Source organism: Haliaeetus albicilla, chromosome 19 (assembly GCF_947461875.1).
Source record: "Haliaeetus albicilla chromosome 19, bHalAlb1.1, whole genome shotgun sequence".
Taxonomy (NCBI): domain Eukaryota; kingdom Metazoa; phylum Chordata; class Aves; order Accipitriformes; family Accipitridae; genus Haliaeetus; species Haliaeetus albicilla.
Window position 1 is genome coordinate 5,694,424 of NC_091501.1, and position 17,345 is coordinate 5,711,768.

General features: G+C 43.1%; 1 non-coding gene across 1 annotated transcript; it reads right to left on the reverse strand.

Moving 5' to 3' along the window:
- Window positions 1-527: 527 nt before the first annotated feature.
- On the reverse strand, window positions 528-8,090 carry LOC104316080 (uncharacterized). The gene is made up of 4 exons (XR_011328859.1): window positions 8,064-8,090; window positions 2,573-2,667; window positions 1,719-1,817; window positions 528-556 (listed from the first exon to the last, which is right to left on the reverse strand). It is a non-coding gene; the product is annotated as an uncharacterized protein (transcript).
- Between the last annotated feature and the right edge of the window lie 9,255 nt (window positions 8,091-17,345).

Genomic DNA, 17,345 nt, shown 5'->3' on the forward strand with positions numbered 1-17,345 from the left:
CGAAAATATCACATGGAAAAGAAACAGTTTCCATTGGGTTTCATATGAAAACAGAAATAAACCTGAAAGCGAGCACCTACTAACTGTTATTACTGGAATTCACCACAATGCAAGTAAACACCTTCAAAACCAAAAATAGCGCGGAGGCTCTGCAAGTGCATCTATCACAGCCTCTTAGTCCTAACAGGGTTTTGTTTTCTTTGAATTCACAGAGCACTCAGAGCGTGGAGAAGCTGTTCAGAAGACAATGTACCACATTGTCAGCATCTGCTCTAGGATCCTTCTGCAAAAGTGTGTTAAAATTTAAATAAATGGGAACAATCACTTTAACGATTATAAATAGCCCCATTGCCTTAAGAGGCTCCAAGGCTAGCCAGTCTGTCTGAAATAATAATTGATTTTTAAAGGAAATACATCCTAATAGATAAAATTAAACCGAGGAAGCAGGAGAAATGCAAAACGCAACCTTCCAATACCTTTTGGTGTAGCTTTCGTCTGACTGGAAACCATGGCAGCCGCATCCGACGGCAGGCCAACATACACGCCACCATAGTTCCTGATTTAAAGAAACAATTAAAGAGACATCAGAGCTTAACTGTCACACTTCTCCCTATAATGTTGATGTCACGCAGCAGCATTACAAAGACCACGGATGGTGAGAGAGGAGGGCACCTCTGCACGAACATCTGCAGAGGAGCCCTCCTCTCCCATGGCTATGGGAAAACTGCCTATTAAGTGCCACGTTCTTGCTAATATGGTGCCAGGCAAAAAAAAAAAATCAGGCTAGCTGCTACTCTTAAGTGGGACCCAAGCCTGCGAAAGGAGCTATTTTTCACTCAAATTCCTAATATTTTTCATTAAATCCCAACTGTCTTGTGACAATAAACCCCAACTGCCCAGCTTCTTCTAGACACTGAATATATCCAGCTGAGGACAGAGCCAATCTGACAGTAAGGCTTGACACTACGACCACCAAAGCACCTCACTTCAAACAACACACACCGATTAAACAGCACTTTGACCTCTCCTCGTTAATAAATAGGACCTGCATCCCCCTGCTTAGGGCCACACTTGGAGAAAACTGTTAGTAGGAAGGAGCATGAGGGTGTTGGTTACTTTCATAGGCCAAACCTCTCCTCTTCATGGCGTTGCAGAGCATACCTTCTGGCTCCGAGGCCTGCATGAAAAGCAGGGACTGATGCAGGGAGGTGAAAATCTGGGTCCTCAAGAGCCTCTGCTGTGCCTGGAGCTGCTTGCAGACCCCCATTACGCTGCTCTGCCCCATTAGGTGCCAAATCACGCATACCTCCTCCAGCCCCCAGGGCTCTGAGTCAATTTGGGATTTGTTTGATGATAGAGTCATACTTCCTTTGATTCCCAGCCCAGCGGAGATCTCCCACAAGTGCTAATGCCATCTTCTGTGGCGGGGCTGATATGAAGGCAGAGGTCACTGGCCCTTATCGAGCCCATCACCTACAGCTGTGAGATAATGTGCTCTTCTTGCCATGAAGTTCCCCCCTCCCCAACTCACTAATGGGGTGGGGGGGACTCATCAATATTGGGCTCTGTGTGAGATTTCCTCCCTTCTTTTCTTTTTTCTTTTTCTCTGCTTTGGTGCTATTGGTGGGACTTAGGAGGAGGGAAGGAAGGATGTACATCTGGCGGCAGAATTCGCTGCAGCCTATTGCAAATAAAGCCAGCCCCGGTAGAGCACCTACCTCCTTTTGTCATCATCTGATACGGATTCTTCTGCTCTGTAACATCAAAAGATACAAAGCACATTAGCAGATTGTTTCTTTCAGATACTCCATGACCATCTGGGTAGATTCAGGAGCAAGGGAAGAAGGGAATTATTACTGATCCCAGTTTAATTCAGGTCATCCACAATTCAGTAAAGTACTCACACAGGCACAAAAAAAGCGACAATTTTCCAATCTAATGTATAGAAGAAAGAAAAGGATTGAGAATAGATGAAGCTTACTTTTCATGACCCCCACCAGTGATGGCTGAAAGTAGATTTGGGAGCTGAAACAGGTAAATTCCTGAGTGAGTCCCCACACTGCTCCACGCATAACAGGAACATAAAGGCTCCACACATAACAGGAACGAGTCTGGGCTGCCATTCCGCAAAAAGAGGACTGGAAGGGACTGGGTGTCCATGCTGGCACGGGAATGAGGATGAAGAAAGATAAACTTTCCCAGCAGCTGTGCCAAAAGATGTCACAGACCCTCTCCGTAAAATGAGGTACTGCAATTCCCAAAGTCAGAGTTGTTTGCAAACCAAATAACTGTTACTAATCCTTTATAAATGGGCAATTACTTCTCTTTTACCTTTAGGGTAAAATCAAAGGTCAGTCTGTAGATCGATAGGGAGTCACTGAGGTTTGAATCCCCCCACTGAAATACTGTCCGGTGTAGCTGAACTGGAGCAGGGGGTAATCAGCACTGGTGCGAAGGCAAATGTAATATGGAAGAGAGAAAAATTTTATTCTTACTTCCTGAGGGTATAGTGCCTGTGCTGCAGTCTCAGTCTGTGCCCCAGCATCAGTCTTCACACAAATCACTCACCCACCTTTGATTAAATATTTGGACTTTGAGCTCTGCTTGCATGGCTGTATATGGATCGGGGCAGCAGCTGCACCTTAGCTTGGTCTCCAACCTACCAACCTAGCAATAAAAATAGAGGCAAGATAATTTGAGTTCTGTTAAATCCACAGACATCCTTCACTCCTTCCCTACAGCTGGGGCCAACTGTGACAACTGCCTGAGAAGGAGTCCTGCACCTCAGGGAGCCATGAGATTCGGCCATAGCAGTGCCCGGGGAAGGCTGCAAACAGCGAAGGGAGCACCACGACCCAAGGAGGGCTCTGCTGTGGAAACGCTTATGCACGGGCTGTTCACCCAGATATCCTCACCTGAATATTCCCATCGAAGGACCAATTGCCTGGACTATGGGGGCAATGCAAAGATACTCCCCATCAGGAGCTGATCCATGAATTTCTGATCTGCTCCCCAGGCAATGAAACTGAGAGCTGGCCTTTACCCAGCGTTAGGGCTAAATGCATACCATAGCCTTGATAGGCATTTCTGAACTATGATCTTGAACAATAATATATGACATTTCTTACTGTCATTTATTTATTCTAAATGGTAGATGTGCCTACTGTTTAATCATCAGGGCTGTATGCCATTACTAACCCCTGAAGTCAATGGGATTTTGGCCTGAAGTGCAGAGAGCTCGTAGCAAGGTGCAGCCTTAAGTGCAAGAAAACACCCCTTAAACCTCAGTAACACTCTCCTGGGAGGGTAGCAAATGCCTTAAAAATACTGCTACAAGTTGGAAATTATCTTACACTTATCTTCTTTCTAATTGGCAGAACATTACCAACTATCCCTTCTGAGTCACCACAGTGAGTAAGGGCACACAGGTCCTTTTAATAGTAGAAGTTTGAGGTAAATTTAAGTATGCTGCGGTTTTCCTAAATTATATTCATGCAGGGCATAGCACTGAGTGGGGTGAGCCTCCTCGTCCGCTGTCTTTGCCTACGTCTTACCACTGAAGAGAGACTAAGCAATAAACTCCTCATTCTCTGGCCCTCCTGCCACTCCTCCCTGGAGGAGCTAGTGCCATTTCAGAAGACATTTCCCATCTCCTCTGACCCCACGTAGCCTAAGCCACCTTGCAGTCCTCATGCATACAGCCGGAAAAATGCAGAGACAACTTTCCTTGAGGACTGTGAAGCTGCTCTGTCCTAGTGTGGGCCAATTCCAGCTGAAGAAAGTGGAAATCAGTGGCTAGAAATGAGGCCTGTATTTCAGAAAAAAAAGAGGGACTTGGGGTGCCAAAAGATCACAAACAATCATCTCTGTTGAACCAACCGAATGTGTCACAGGATTGATTTTCTCATACAACTGGAAACATTTTCTATAATCCAGATTAACCATTATCCAGAGAAAAGAATCCTTTAAAAGCACTGGCAACTTCATGCACAGCTCAAAGCCTCTAAAATGGAGTTGTAAGAATAATAATCAATATTGTCCAACAGGAATTAATGTCAATGTTTTAAAAAAAAGACTCTACTAGGCAACAGGGCTATTTTCTTCTGTTCTAGAAATGTTTTGTAATGGGGCATCATTGGACCATTACTGTCATTCTCTCACCAAAACAAATTATCCCGGTGTATGATTAAGCAGTCTAGTTTTTTTCTAAACATTTTGCTTTCTTCCTTTCCTCTGAATATCTACAAATCAAAGTCTAATTTTGCAATACCTTTTCCCTTAAATGCGCAACAGCAAATATAATCTGGGATTGTACAGGCCCTAGCTCTTGGGCTGGGTGATGACTGGGTGCAATCTGTTGTAGTCCTGCTAGGAAAGAGGAGGTGAGCAGAGACAGAAGGAATATGGAAGCGTGAGAGGGATAAGAAAGAAAAAATTCTGGTGATGACACTTAAGGAAGAAGCCATTTTCCATCCTTTTCTGGGGACTCCTTTCTAAGCAGCATGGGAAGGAGTGTTGCTCCAGTTTATGCACTACGCATATTCACACACCTCTTGCCTTCACACACACTGTAGCTTAAGACCCCATTTTGAAAGGTGCCCACTAATTTCAGATGTTCAAATGTCCAGGTGCCAGCTAAGGCACTGCAGCAGGTGCTGCTCCTGCGCCCACGCTGGGTGAACACGGGTGGCTCCGGGGAGCAGAGCTACAACAGCAACACTCGACCGACCGCGTGGAAATGGGAATGGAAAGAAGCTCCTTTGATTTCGGCACGGGTCCCACTGCCACATCTCCCAGACTCACAGACAGGGTATGGGGATACAGGAGTCCAGCACATCCTGCCTCTCTCCCTCTCTACCTCCTATGTGTCTCTAGCTTCTTCTTATGTCAGGGATGAAGGAAGAACCTAGCATAAAAAATATCTTTATATATCTCCATTTACAGAGTCCTCCAGGACTAGCACGTTAGGATAAGTTTTTCTGCACCAGGAATAGACAGCAAAAGGAACTTAGCAGTCCTGTATGCTTTGTACTGTTCTGCTGCCATGTCGCTGCATCTTCCCTCAGATGTTGTTGACATCTACTGCAGAAGAACTGAGAGCACATTTTTCAGCAGGTAGTGTAGGTGGAGTCCTGTAGCCGGTAGGCAGATTTAACAGCAAATCCACATAATGGCATTCTATTTTCAGCTAGAATAAATGTTTCTTTTGGTAAAGATTTGTCTATCCCAAGAGGCTTCCTGTCACCCTCCTAAGTTTGAAAAATATACTTGGTTCAGCTGTCAGCTTTTACATCCATCAGTTCTATGTCCATTTGATGGTAAAAGAATCTGCCATTTTTCACATAATATTTTAAATATCAAATGACAGGCATTCACATTAATTCATTCCATCCGCATTTTTCTTACTTCAGCTTTTATGACTCTGTTCGTGCTGAGCATTATACAGACTCTTTCTAGCCATGCTCAGTAGTCCCACCAGAAATGATTCACTAAACTTTGCCAAGTGACAGACTACATCTCCTCAGTTTCTCAGCATTTCTTGGGAACAAGGGCCTGTCATTTGTATTTGATGGATTTCTTCTCAATATTTTGAAACAGGCTTGAACTGCTGTGTCCTCTCCTTCCTACTGTTACTAATCTTCCTCTGAACTTTGCCACATTCTGAATATCACTGGTGTTGCATTATTTTCTAACATACACTTTACCCCTCCTATATCTAAGTTTTCCAGTTAGCTGTGACGTACTTCTCTCTATTAGTGGGGCAGGAGCGTTGGCTGAAGCTGGCCGACAGATCCACCGTTGATTTGAGGGTTGGAGTACACAGGCAGAGATCACGTTCCCAGACCATACGTCCTTCTTGTTGCCGCACGGCCCTCAGCTCACAGCACTTTGTGTAGGAAGATCATATCATCATCCCTATCTTACTGGTGGAGAAACTCAATGCCCAGAGGGTAAAGTAGCTTCCCTGCAGTCATCCGGGAAGGCTCAGAGCGGGATCCAGTCCTCCCTCCTTCCACCCGACTGCTCACTCCAGGAGATGCTGGTGCCTTGGCAATGAGCCGCAGTCAAGAAATGAGAAATCTCGAGTTGGAATAACCTGTTTCTGTATCAAAAAGTATGCTGTAAGTAAGGACACACCTAAATGCCTTTCTGGACCAGAATCAATATGACTGAAATTTGACAGCAAAAGAAACGTGGGGTTTTTAAAGAGAATTTCTTTAATCTTTAGCTGATAAAAGTGAAAAGGTGTAAAATAAAAGCTTGCGTGGATACATAATGTTTGTTAATATAAATCTGCTTTGTTCATTTCCATGAAACTAAAATAGGTTTTCTGGTATTTTACTTCCTTCGTAAAAATCTGCTGTTAAATATTAGGATAATTGATTTAGGACTTTTCAGGTCATCATTGCCAGTCCTCGTTAACAGATCTGTGTTTCTAATGTCTGACAAGAAGGCTCAACCATGCTATTACTCACACAGGTTGTTTGGCTGGTTCCACTATACTTACCTCAATGAGTAATGGTTCCAGGATTGACCTTTTCACTTTGTTGAAGTCTGCACTAGTAATTAGTTTTTTCTAAGTTATCCTGATACTTTTTTGAAACATGACAGATGATCTAACACTAATAAGCAGGATGCTCTAGTTAAACTCCTAAAGCCTGGCCAAACAAATGCTTACACACACATAAATGCAGTTCTACATATACCGATACCTTTAAGCACAGAAACATGCCTACTAAATTCATAATTTAACAGTGCTTGCAATTTGAAATTTAAAACTACCAAAGAGCAAAGACAGAGATGCAGTTCTAAGTCAGTCACTTAAGTTATCTAAATTGAACAACAAAAAAAGCTTTAATATAAATTAAAAACAGTGGGTTTGTATATATATAAGTAATGAGGGCATGAATGCTGCAGACTGTATCAAGAAGAGGTTCCTCATAAGCTTGCCTTCTGTAATTTTTTTATTGTCTGACACTGCAAACCCAGAAAACAGACTACACGGGTAACACAGATCTCAAGAGTATCTGTGACAAGTGTTCATCTGCCAAATGAGACCTGTCGTTAGAACTCAGCCATGCTCTGTAATAGCAGGGACAAGCCTGTTGTTAAGCTCTTCTCTCCACTTGTTTATCTGCCTTGACAGCCCTCATTTCTACACCAGGATTCCTCCTTCTAATTAGGGTAGTTATTCTAAATGAAGTAAATAAAACTGAAGAATGTTCCTATTGCATAACATGAAAATCTTTCCCAGGTCCCTCAGTCTCAAACTCCAGTGGCAAACACCAATTATATGAAATAGAAGAAGGCAAGACCTCGGGAGGACTTCTTTAATATTTCCTTTGACAGGAAAACAAATTTATGGCTAAATAAAGCTGTTCCTGCACATTTCTGAATCAGCAAATGAAAAATGAGCTGACAAAAGCTGATCTTTTGCTGCTGCTTTTCTGAAAACCAGAAGTTGGCAAGAGGCAACAGGACAATAGAGGTTCAGACCTTCCACATTTAGAGAAAAACAGGATGGGTAGGGCTGCCCTCTGCTACACAGCGTCAAAGATAAGGGAGAGAAAGAGGAGCATATAGATACTATCTTCAGTGCAGAGAACATCTAGAGAAGGTGGGTACTTTGAAAAGGAAGTCTGGAAGGGTTACGGTGTCTCCTGCAAAGAGGGGAAATTTGCCTAAGTGTCTCTTTAAATCTCTCACAGGGCTTGGTGGAAATTTATGTGGTCATGGCCTTTGGAAAAAGGTGTACTGGTATGTGATGGGGAAGAGTAGTCTGAAGTAACATGACCACCTCTGGCAGACAACTCTCTCAACAGAAGCAAAGAAAAGACATTTCTGTTAGAGAAATAATAAGGCAAGGAATCTGTAGAGAAGTAAACAAGACATGAAGTTGTTTTGTGGAGATGGAAGCTGTCACTAAAGACAATAAACAGCTGGTGGTGTTGATTATATGTTAGGCGCTAGATGAATCATGTATGACTAAATCTAGTATAAGGCTTGTAAGACTGAAGATAAGTCCAGGGTTACACATTTGAAAGAGTAGAGTAAGTACTTACACATCTTTAGTAGTCCCTGTGGCACCTAGAATAAAAAAAAAAAAAGTGCATGTTTACAAGATAATGGCATAATCCCCTAAACCAACCGATAGTACAGTAAGCATTTTTCTGCCTTTCTGTCCTAAACAACGCAGAAATAGTGACAGGAATTTTCTATTGTCAGAGAACAGGTTTCTCATGATTGTCTAGTTTATCCTTAATGATTATCTATATTATCCCTTAAGTCTATTATGCTTAGATCTGGGCCCAATTCTCAGTGGGTGAAAATGATGCTGCTGTGGACCAGTGCTCAGGTGCAGTCACTCAGGATGAAAGCAACATAGGATAAAATTCATCTTTCTGAATTTTATATACTTCACTTTGCTCAGTCCTCTGGTGGTTTCATCTGCTACAAAGTCGCCACAACTAACCCCGGAGTTACTCCTGAATGCCTGTTTATTTTGTCGTTTGATTCAGTTGTAGACTTGGCACTACATGTGTAAAATGCTGCTCTGCTCTTCCTACCAGATAAACGAAGTTTTATAAAACAACTAGACAGAACTAATATAAACATTGGGACACAATCCATCCAAAGCCCCAGACATCTAAAGAGATCAACAACGCCTTAATTCATCTTGCTGTTTAACAAAAAAGAAAAAAGACAAAAGCTACCACCTGGCTGCCTGATCTCAGTGATTGATTTTTTTTTGGTGACTCAGATGCTTCTTGCTGGGAGAGGAACGTTCACTCAAGTACAAACTCTTTCCTGTTCCTCCCAAGTTATTAATGCCATTTTGCTACTGCTGGTATATCATTCAGCTGAGTAACCAGCAAATTATCCTTTCTATTAATTACACATGCTAGGGTAGACATTAGAAAACCTTTCACTTCTCCTTTTTCTCTTCCTCTCAGTACTTAGCTGGAAGAGGTTATCCGAGCTCACTCTGAACAAACTAGTTGTCAATCCAAAAGATATTATGGGTTTGGAGGTAGGTTGGGTTTTTTTCAGCCACAGCACTTAAATTCTTGAAAAACTTTATTTTTGCTGCTGAAAAATACCCATAAATAGCAAATATCTTTCGTCTCACTCTGATGTGTAAGACTATGCTTCCTGCATCCTTATTTTAAATGCAGAGAGGAAGAAACAGTCCTGCAAGGCCTTCCGGCACTGTCTACCTGAATGGATGGCTTGGATGGCAGAAAACAGCTAACTCTTGAACATAATATCACTCCCAATTCCTATGACTTGACTATCCCTCCTTTTCCCAGCAACAATGTAGACTAGACTTGGATAAGACTGTACACAATTTTGTTGGTATTGCTTCCATAGTCAGCAAAACCTCAGTACAGTTATATGTATCAGCAGAAGCTCTTAATTAAGCTGGAGGAAGTACCTCTATGCAAAATAAGCTCAGGTCCTCACTTTAAAACTTTATTCTACCAGGCAGCTTTCTGAGACTTTTTGGCTTTATAGGCACGTCCACGCAGTACTACATACAAACCCTCCAAATTAATTGCGTCCAGGTGGAAGGTTGGCATTGCAGCACTGCATGCAAGCTCAATCTCAGCCGATGGAGGAGATGTTTTCTGCTACCAAGGCTGGATCACCAGAGTCAGCTCAGCTATATACCTCAGGGCACCACCCTGCACATCTAGACAGAGACTAGGCATCAGCAACACCTCAGACAACATATGTTTTGAAAAGCCTAGCTCTGTTGCTATAGCTAGCAGGATTTTTTTTTTCCTAGAAGAAACTATTCTTGTGCTGTGCCTGTTCTGCACCAGAACCACAACTTTCTCATTTTCTCAACCTAAACTCACTGCAAACAAACTCAGTTTTTCCAAAAAGGTTCATGGTCCTTTGTGAGGCCTTTGCCAAGCCTTTTCTGAGTCTGAGCTGAGGTCTCAGCGCTTTGGATCCTCATTTGAAAAACTTATGCCTTCCTTGCAGGAAGTATACCAAAGGTAAAAAGTGTTTAATACACAAACCGAAACCTTAGCTGAGTGAGAACTGTGTACCTACAGTACCACTACATTTCCCGGTGGAGATGCTCAAGTTCCAGTCAATCACCAGGCACACTTCAATGCCATACCCATGTTCAGTCCCATACGTGTGTTCAGTGCATTACGGTACACATACATTCGCACTCTGGGCACAAGAGCTGTCTCTCAGACCCATCAACTTTGGCTTCACGTAGAGCTATACAGCTATGAACCTGTGTTTGAGAACAGAGATGTGCCACTAGCATTCACACCTGGCAGCACTTGTTTCCTTTGAATATTAGAGAGGGTACCACTGCTGAAAAATCACTGCAGCATTTTGAAATGCACCTCACACAAAACCACTGAGAACTAAGTGTGGTAAAAACAAATTTGCTTTTAAAGATATCATTTTTACTATTTATAATAAATAAATACATATAATAAACAAACAAATAGTTTGCTTTCTATTGTTTTTATAAGCACAAAGAACCAGGTTATCCTCACTTGCATTGATGGGATTCTATTGATTTCAGCGGTATTATTTCTCATTTTCACTAGTAAAAATGAAACAAGAGTTTGGTCCAAATTCACTTGAGTACCACTAAAGTACCTGAATATAGATCTGAAAGTATTTCCAGTTTACAAAGCAGTTTTCTTCCCGGAAGACTTCTGAGCTTGCAAATGAACATCACTTCAGTTAGGTGGCCCATAAGTATCTCTATGTAAAAACTCATAAGGTTTTCTTCATTAGGGAGCCTGAACACTCCTTATACATAGATTTTATTTGCCAAGGAACCTAATAACATCTCAGTTTGTACAGACATGTTTGTTTTTAAAGTCCAATCCATTCACCCTCAACCCTGTTACTTCACTGACATATTTGTCTAACTCTTCCATGTTTAGTGAGCGACACATTATTTTATAGCTTCTCAAGTTTCTCCTGCCAGAAGTCCAGCCAAAGAATCTTGTTTACTATTGATTCACAAACAGTGCATAGCTGTTCCATAGCAGCAAGGCTTAGTGCTCTTGTAGCCATGATGGTTTAGATATATGACTTGAGAAAAGCCTCACATATTTCAAAGCTTGTCCATTTTTTCCCACTATATCAGCTTGGCCTAAAAAAAGGCAGTGCTTGACCCTACAAACCTCGATAGGTTCATGTTGGTTTTGTTTTCCAAACCCTGCCTAACCTCAGCAACAGACGGAGGGCTAGCCAGGAAGCTGCATCCACAAAAAATAGGCATTACTGAATTGTCCTGAACGACCCCTCTGCTCACACCATCTACATAGTAGGACCATGGGTGCATCTTGGCATTTTAGAGCTGCAGGAGAAGGAAGAATACAGCCTGCGGAATAAACGAGACCCATTCAGCCATACATTGCTCTGAGCCCAAGCGATTACAGAAGAAAAAACATTCTGTCTAGAGTAGTGGAGCTGTGATCCCTCAAAACCCCCCCATGGCATTGCAACAGTCACAAATGAAGAAGGACAAGAATGTATCCCAAAGTATCTTCCATTCACTGAGAGGGGGTTTTGCACTTTCAAAACAACAGCAGCTTGTAACTGGTGACCCTGCAGGATTTCAGTAAATGCAGGACAAATGTAAAAGATGGTTGAAAGAAATTGGTAGCCACAGACGATATTCCTCTGTGCTGAGAAATGCATCATGAGTGAATGTGGAAGACAAAAACTTCAGAAAAACATAAAGAAGGATGAGAGGCAACCACTTACATGAATAAAAACATGGATACAAAAAATGCCAGTATCTGACTTTAGAGCAGATTATGAAACATTTTACTTTCCTACAATATTACAAATACTTCAAATTGTTACAAAAAAGCAAATAGAAACCTCAAAATTACACATACATGCATGCAAGAGCTAAGATTACAAAAGAGTTTTCTATTGTAGGCTACTTTCTGATTTGCTCCAAAAGACAGCAACATGGAACCAAGTCCTAACATCAATGAATTTATTCTATTTATATCCCAGTGTAACCGAGGACAAAATTATATCAATTTACTTCAAATTGATTACTTCTTCAACTCATCAGGTGGAGTTCTGCACATAGACTTGACCTGATCAAACATAAATTTTAAAAATTAGTTGGATTTTAAATAGAATGGCAGGATGGTTTCCTGGGCATTCCACCAAATTTGAAGTTTAAAAAAATCTGTTTAAACTTGGTGTGAAAGTTCTCCTTCCTCATAACTGTATTTGAAGCTCTCCACAGACTAACAGCTTCTCTGTATATTTAAATTAAGGCTAGACTGCCAGCCTCCACTGAGTACCATAATTTAAGGTTCTGTCATTGCTACTACAATTGATACAGAAAGGAGGAGGCAGTTAAAAATTGTTACTGAAGCAATACTAGAATGAAGGGAAATGCCTTAACTCAGAAAAAAAGTAAATTAATGTTTAAGGGCATATTTTTAAAAGACCACAAAAGAAGAGCTATTTTGGAGCTTCTAAAACACCAGGAAATAACGTGAAAGAAGTATACGTAAAGCAAGATAACAAAAAAATCACAAAAATAGCAATTTGGTAATAAAACTTCCTATGGATAATGGGAAATTTAAAAAATAAATATAATCCATAGTTAACAGGTAAAATAGTGAGGTGATTTAAGAAGGATGTGTATACATCAGTTTACTCGGATAACAGAAGTTGCCATTTCTCAACTGAGGAGCCTTTTGCCAGTGTCTGATGCTCTGGAAGGAAAATTTAAACTCTGTGAGTTATATTGGTGTTCTGGAGTACTGCATCACAGACAGAAATGTTATTCTAGATCACGTCTATTAGTTTAGATCTCGCAGACCATAGGGCTGATAGCTCCTCTGATGTCATTCTAGCCATGCCACAGAAGATAATATCATTAGCTGAGCTATCATTACATATACGTCTGCTTAGGAAAAATTGAGTTAGGCTACAATAGAAATTTTACCAGAGTAAGAAAATGGGGACTAGCATAACACATTTAATGTATTCTGTGAAGTATGCTACAATATTATCCTTAGTCATATAATACGACAGAGAGTGTTACAGGTTAATTATATGTTATGTACCTCTAGCTTTGACATTAGTGACTGTAGAACAGTCATAACTTTAGCACTTAAGATGTAGTCATGCTGTGCAAGACACAAAATTAATTTGTATTTACACAGTATTCATGTCTTTTGGTAAAATACTGAGTTTTACTTTCCTTATAAGCTCTAGGATTCTGATTAAAAATGGTACATCTTCTCCTTCCCCTACATAAAATAATTTTGTTTTTACTAGACACACTTCGTAAGGAATACTAAATGGAAAAAATAAATAGTAGACATCCAACTTCTTAGTTTTATTACCAGTTGTTCGTTATTTTAAGACCATAGACTGCATAGAGCTATTCCTGACTGACTGTGGTGAAAGTAAGAAGAGAACTGGACCTTTCAGAGCTGTATTTCCTTTGGAAAGGTCTATCGGTGCAACAGTAATAATTCCATTATACTAATTATGTGTTTTACGTGGCATTGTTGTTTTTCACCTCCGCTAAGCCATTGGAGATCTGTGGACCATTTCTAAATGGTATGCAAAAAGTTGCCACAAAATGCAAGTTCAAATGCATTATGAATAACAGTACAGGTGAGTTAAACTACCAAAGGGACCGTACCTTCAGTAAAAACAATTTATGAATCTACAAGCCAAAAACTGTTGAAAATAGCTGCCTTTAATGCAACAATTAACACATTTACTTAAACAAACAAACTTTTAGTTCAACATAATTCACTAAATACTACTGCTGTCAGAGTTAGTCTATTTGAAATTTACCCATTTGTGTTCTAGCACAAGTTCCACAGAGTGGCCAGATCAACATTAATCGACAAACTACTACGACAGGATTAATAATCAACTCAAAAATTTTCCTCTGAAATTCTCTGATACTTGGTCTGGTCCTTTCACCCAGCAAACAGAAATGGGATGTGAACAAGCATCCCCCCAGCAGTATGAAGCCACACTGGTCATATACTGCAACAACTTCCAACCACAGCAACGTGGGAATCGACTAATGGGAGAGAATTAATGTGTGCGAACAGGAGAGCTCTAAGAAGAGTGCTAGAAGTTCAACAAGCAAATTCATACAGTGTATTCTTTATGGATGAGAGGCCTCTGATAGATACGCATGATACCTGAAACCTAATTTGTAATCATTTAACAGGATTCAAGTAAGCAATAATGGCAGCAGCGATAAAATGAGTGTGAAGTGCAGGGTTTAGTGGGTAAACCAGCAACACACCACACAAACATAGACATATACATACAACTTGGAGAAGGCATCGTCATTCACACTCAAAGATATGCCCAGTTCTTTAAACTGGGACTAGCACCACCCGAGGCACCACCGAAGCTCTGGATAAAGTCACAACGGTAAGAGATGGAGACCCAGTAGTTCTAACTGGTCCAGCCACTATTTTGCTGTGTATTTTTGAGAGGTTATGAAGCTAACACGTACATCTGAAAGACTTAATACAGGTACTGGAACAGATGGCAATGTTTGCCAAGTGCAGTTAGGTTGAAAAATGATTGAGAAATGCTCATATTTATAATTACATGGTGAAAGTCCACTTATCAATTTCCATATACTTTCCTTTTTTGCAGGGGCTGGGGGGTGAGGAAGAGCAGAACAGGACCATCTTCCCAGATCTTATCTCTTTTGAAAATAACAATGAACAAATAAGGGAGCCAGCCGGACACGCCAGCCAGCGCCAGCGGTACACATTAACATGCAAGAAACCTCAATCTTGGAATATCCTCCAACTTCTCCGGCAAGCAGAGGAGAAGTGGTGCCCCAAATTCATTTCAGAAGTGGCATTCGTGGCCTTATAGGGAAGCAAAGAGGATGGAGCTTACACCGCCGGCGGGATCCTCAGGTCCAGCTCCTGGCCTGGGCTCGCCGTGCCTACGACGGCTACCGCTGGAGACGGTGACCCCCACGACACCCCGGGCACCAGCGACCCTCCGGTGCTCCCCGACGGGCCCCCAGCACCCCTCTCTCCCCTGGGCAAGCGGATCAGCCTCGGGAAAAGAAGATGCTCTTGCAGGAGCGCGGACAGCGATCCCCTCCACTCGGACGGGCATCCCCTCCCAAAGCGGGAGGGATGCAGCCCTCCCGGACCCGTAGTCACCCCCCATCACCCTCCCCAACCCCGACAGGGCTGCCCGAGGGGATGCTGCCACCGCCGCTCACCCGGCCCCCCCCGCCGCCGAGGCCGCCCTACCTCGCCCCCCCGCGCCGCTGGCCGTAGAGTTCCCGCAGCCCATGGGCGCTGCCCTGTGCCCGCCGCTGCCCCCGGCCGTGCGGTGCGGAGCGGCGCGGAGCGGCGCGGAGCGGCGCGGCGACGGGAGGCAGGCGGCGGCGGGCGGAGCCGGGTGGGAGATAAAGCCGCGGGGACCCCTCCTCCTCCTCTTCTTCTCCCTCCTCCTCCTCCTCCTCCTCCTCCTCCTCCTCCTCTCCCCACCCATCGCCCGGGAAACCGCCGGCCCCGAGCGCCGCCGCCCGGCCCCTCGCTGCATCCCCCCCCGTCCGTCCGTCCGCCCGTCCCCGGGGAAAGCCAGCCCCGACCTGCCCGGGGTCTCTCTCCCCAGGTTGCTCCGGGCTGGAGCTGTTAAGCCGGAGATGAGGCTCAGGAGAGGCGTAAGCCTGCAGGACCCCTAACGATCCCCACAGGCAGGCAGCAAGCTCGGAGCTCCCCCGGGTCGCGAAGATGCCCCTCGGGTTTCAGGGCAGCTTTGGGACACCCCTGGTTCCCCGCGGGGGAAACCCGTGTGACCACAGGTCCAGGCTGCCAGCCCGATAGCTGCTATCGATAACATCCAGTTGGCTGTTTTAAGGAAATAGTTATTGGTTGCTTTCGGTATTTCTCTTCCCGTAGAAGCATGGTGGTGGAACTGAAGACCCACTGGGGTGATAAGAGCTACCTACAGATTCGCTTTTCCCAATTAATATCAACGGCACTGAGAAACGTGCAAGACGAGTTTACAAAGTCTGCAAGCAATCTTTTATGATTCAAAATTCATATCGTTCCCGCAAAAGAATTTGACTTATTTTCTGCTAGCCCAAACCTGTCTGCCACACAGAGAAGTAAAATACTTCCAAACCTTCATGGCTTACTCTTGCTCCGTCCTCTCAAATGATCAGGGAGCTGAAACGCAATGGATACAGCCAGATGCAACCACAAATATTCTAGCTAGATAGATATTTCTGCTACAGCAAATCTGTTTAAGGGCTCTGAAAGGTGGTTTAGGGTGTCATATAAACACCAGTATGAGCATCACGTATCCATGGGACTGGTAACTGTCTTTACTACAAAAGGACCAGATAGAAAATACTGCTGCCTGATCTTTCAGTCTATTCAGAGAAGGGAAAGAAAGACATCACAGTTCTCTTACAGACTTCCCCAAAAGTACGTATTAAAAACAAGCAGCTCCGTAAGCAGCAGAGTCAATAGTGTCCAGGCTCCTATGGATTTTTCCCCTGGGGAGACACACCTGTACGGGCTCTCTGATGTCTAACCAGCCGTGAGCACACCTCGGAACAGGGTGGGCATTTGTAGGATCTCCCTCCTCTGGCTGCCCACCTATTTTCATGACATTTGTAGAAAGTCAGTATTTTCAGGGTCTTTGCCTATACCTTCCTGACAAACTCCCTAAACCCAAACAATCAGTTCAAAATTTAATAAGGCAGGGCTAACGGGCACATATGCATGGCTACACAACTCCTTCACTACCAGCAGCCCCCAAGCAGACAAGCAGCGCGATTATGTGCATTTGGCTTCAGAAAAAAATCTCACAAAGGTTCACAGCCACCTCTTTTTGATGGCCAATTTTCTGAAAATCCCATATAGAAAAATAAATCCTCAGGCTTAGCTTTCAAGTGCCAAGCATCACCACAAAGTGAATTTTTAACGGCAGAGGTAAGAAGGAAGAAAGGGTGCTCTGAAAGCAAAGTTGAAAGACATGCTGCTTAAGACTCCACACGGTTTTCTAATAAAAAAATGAACAAAAAATCCCAGCAACTCACACCGACCATAGACTTGCCACACTGTGGAATAATCTATGAACATGGTTTTAATATGTAATTTACCTGGGAGGAAGCAGTTGCGGTGAGCACAGAAACCACGCCACCTCTTCACATATTAGAAGAGGCAGCTGGGGGCAAAAATCCCCTGGCATGAAGTTGCCTTCACACCGAGCCATTGCCCTGGCCACAAGGAGAAGATATGAGACTGGTTCAGAAGCCTGCAGTAGTATTAAGGATGACAGAAGGATGCTATAACTTC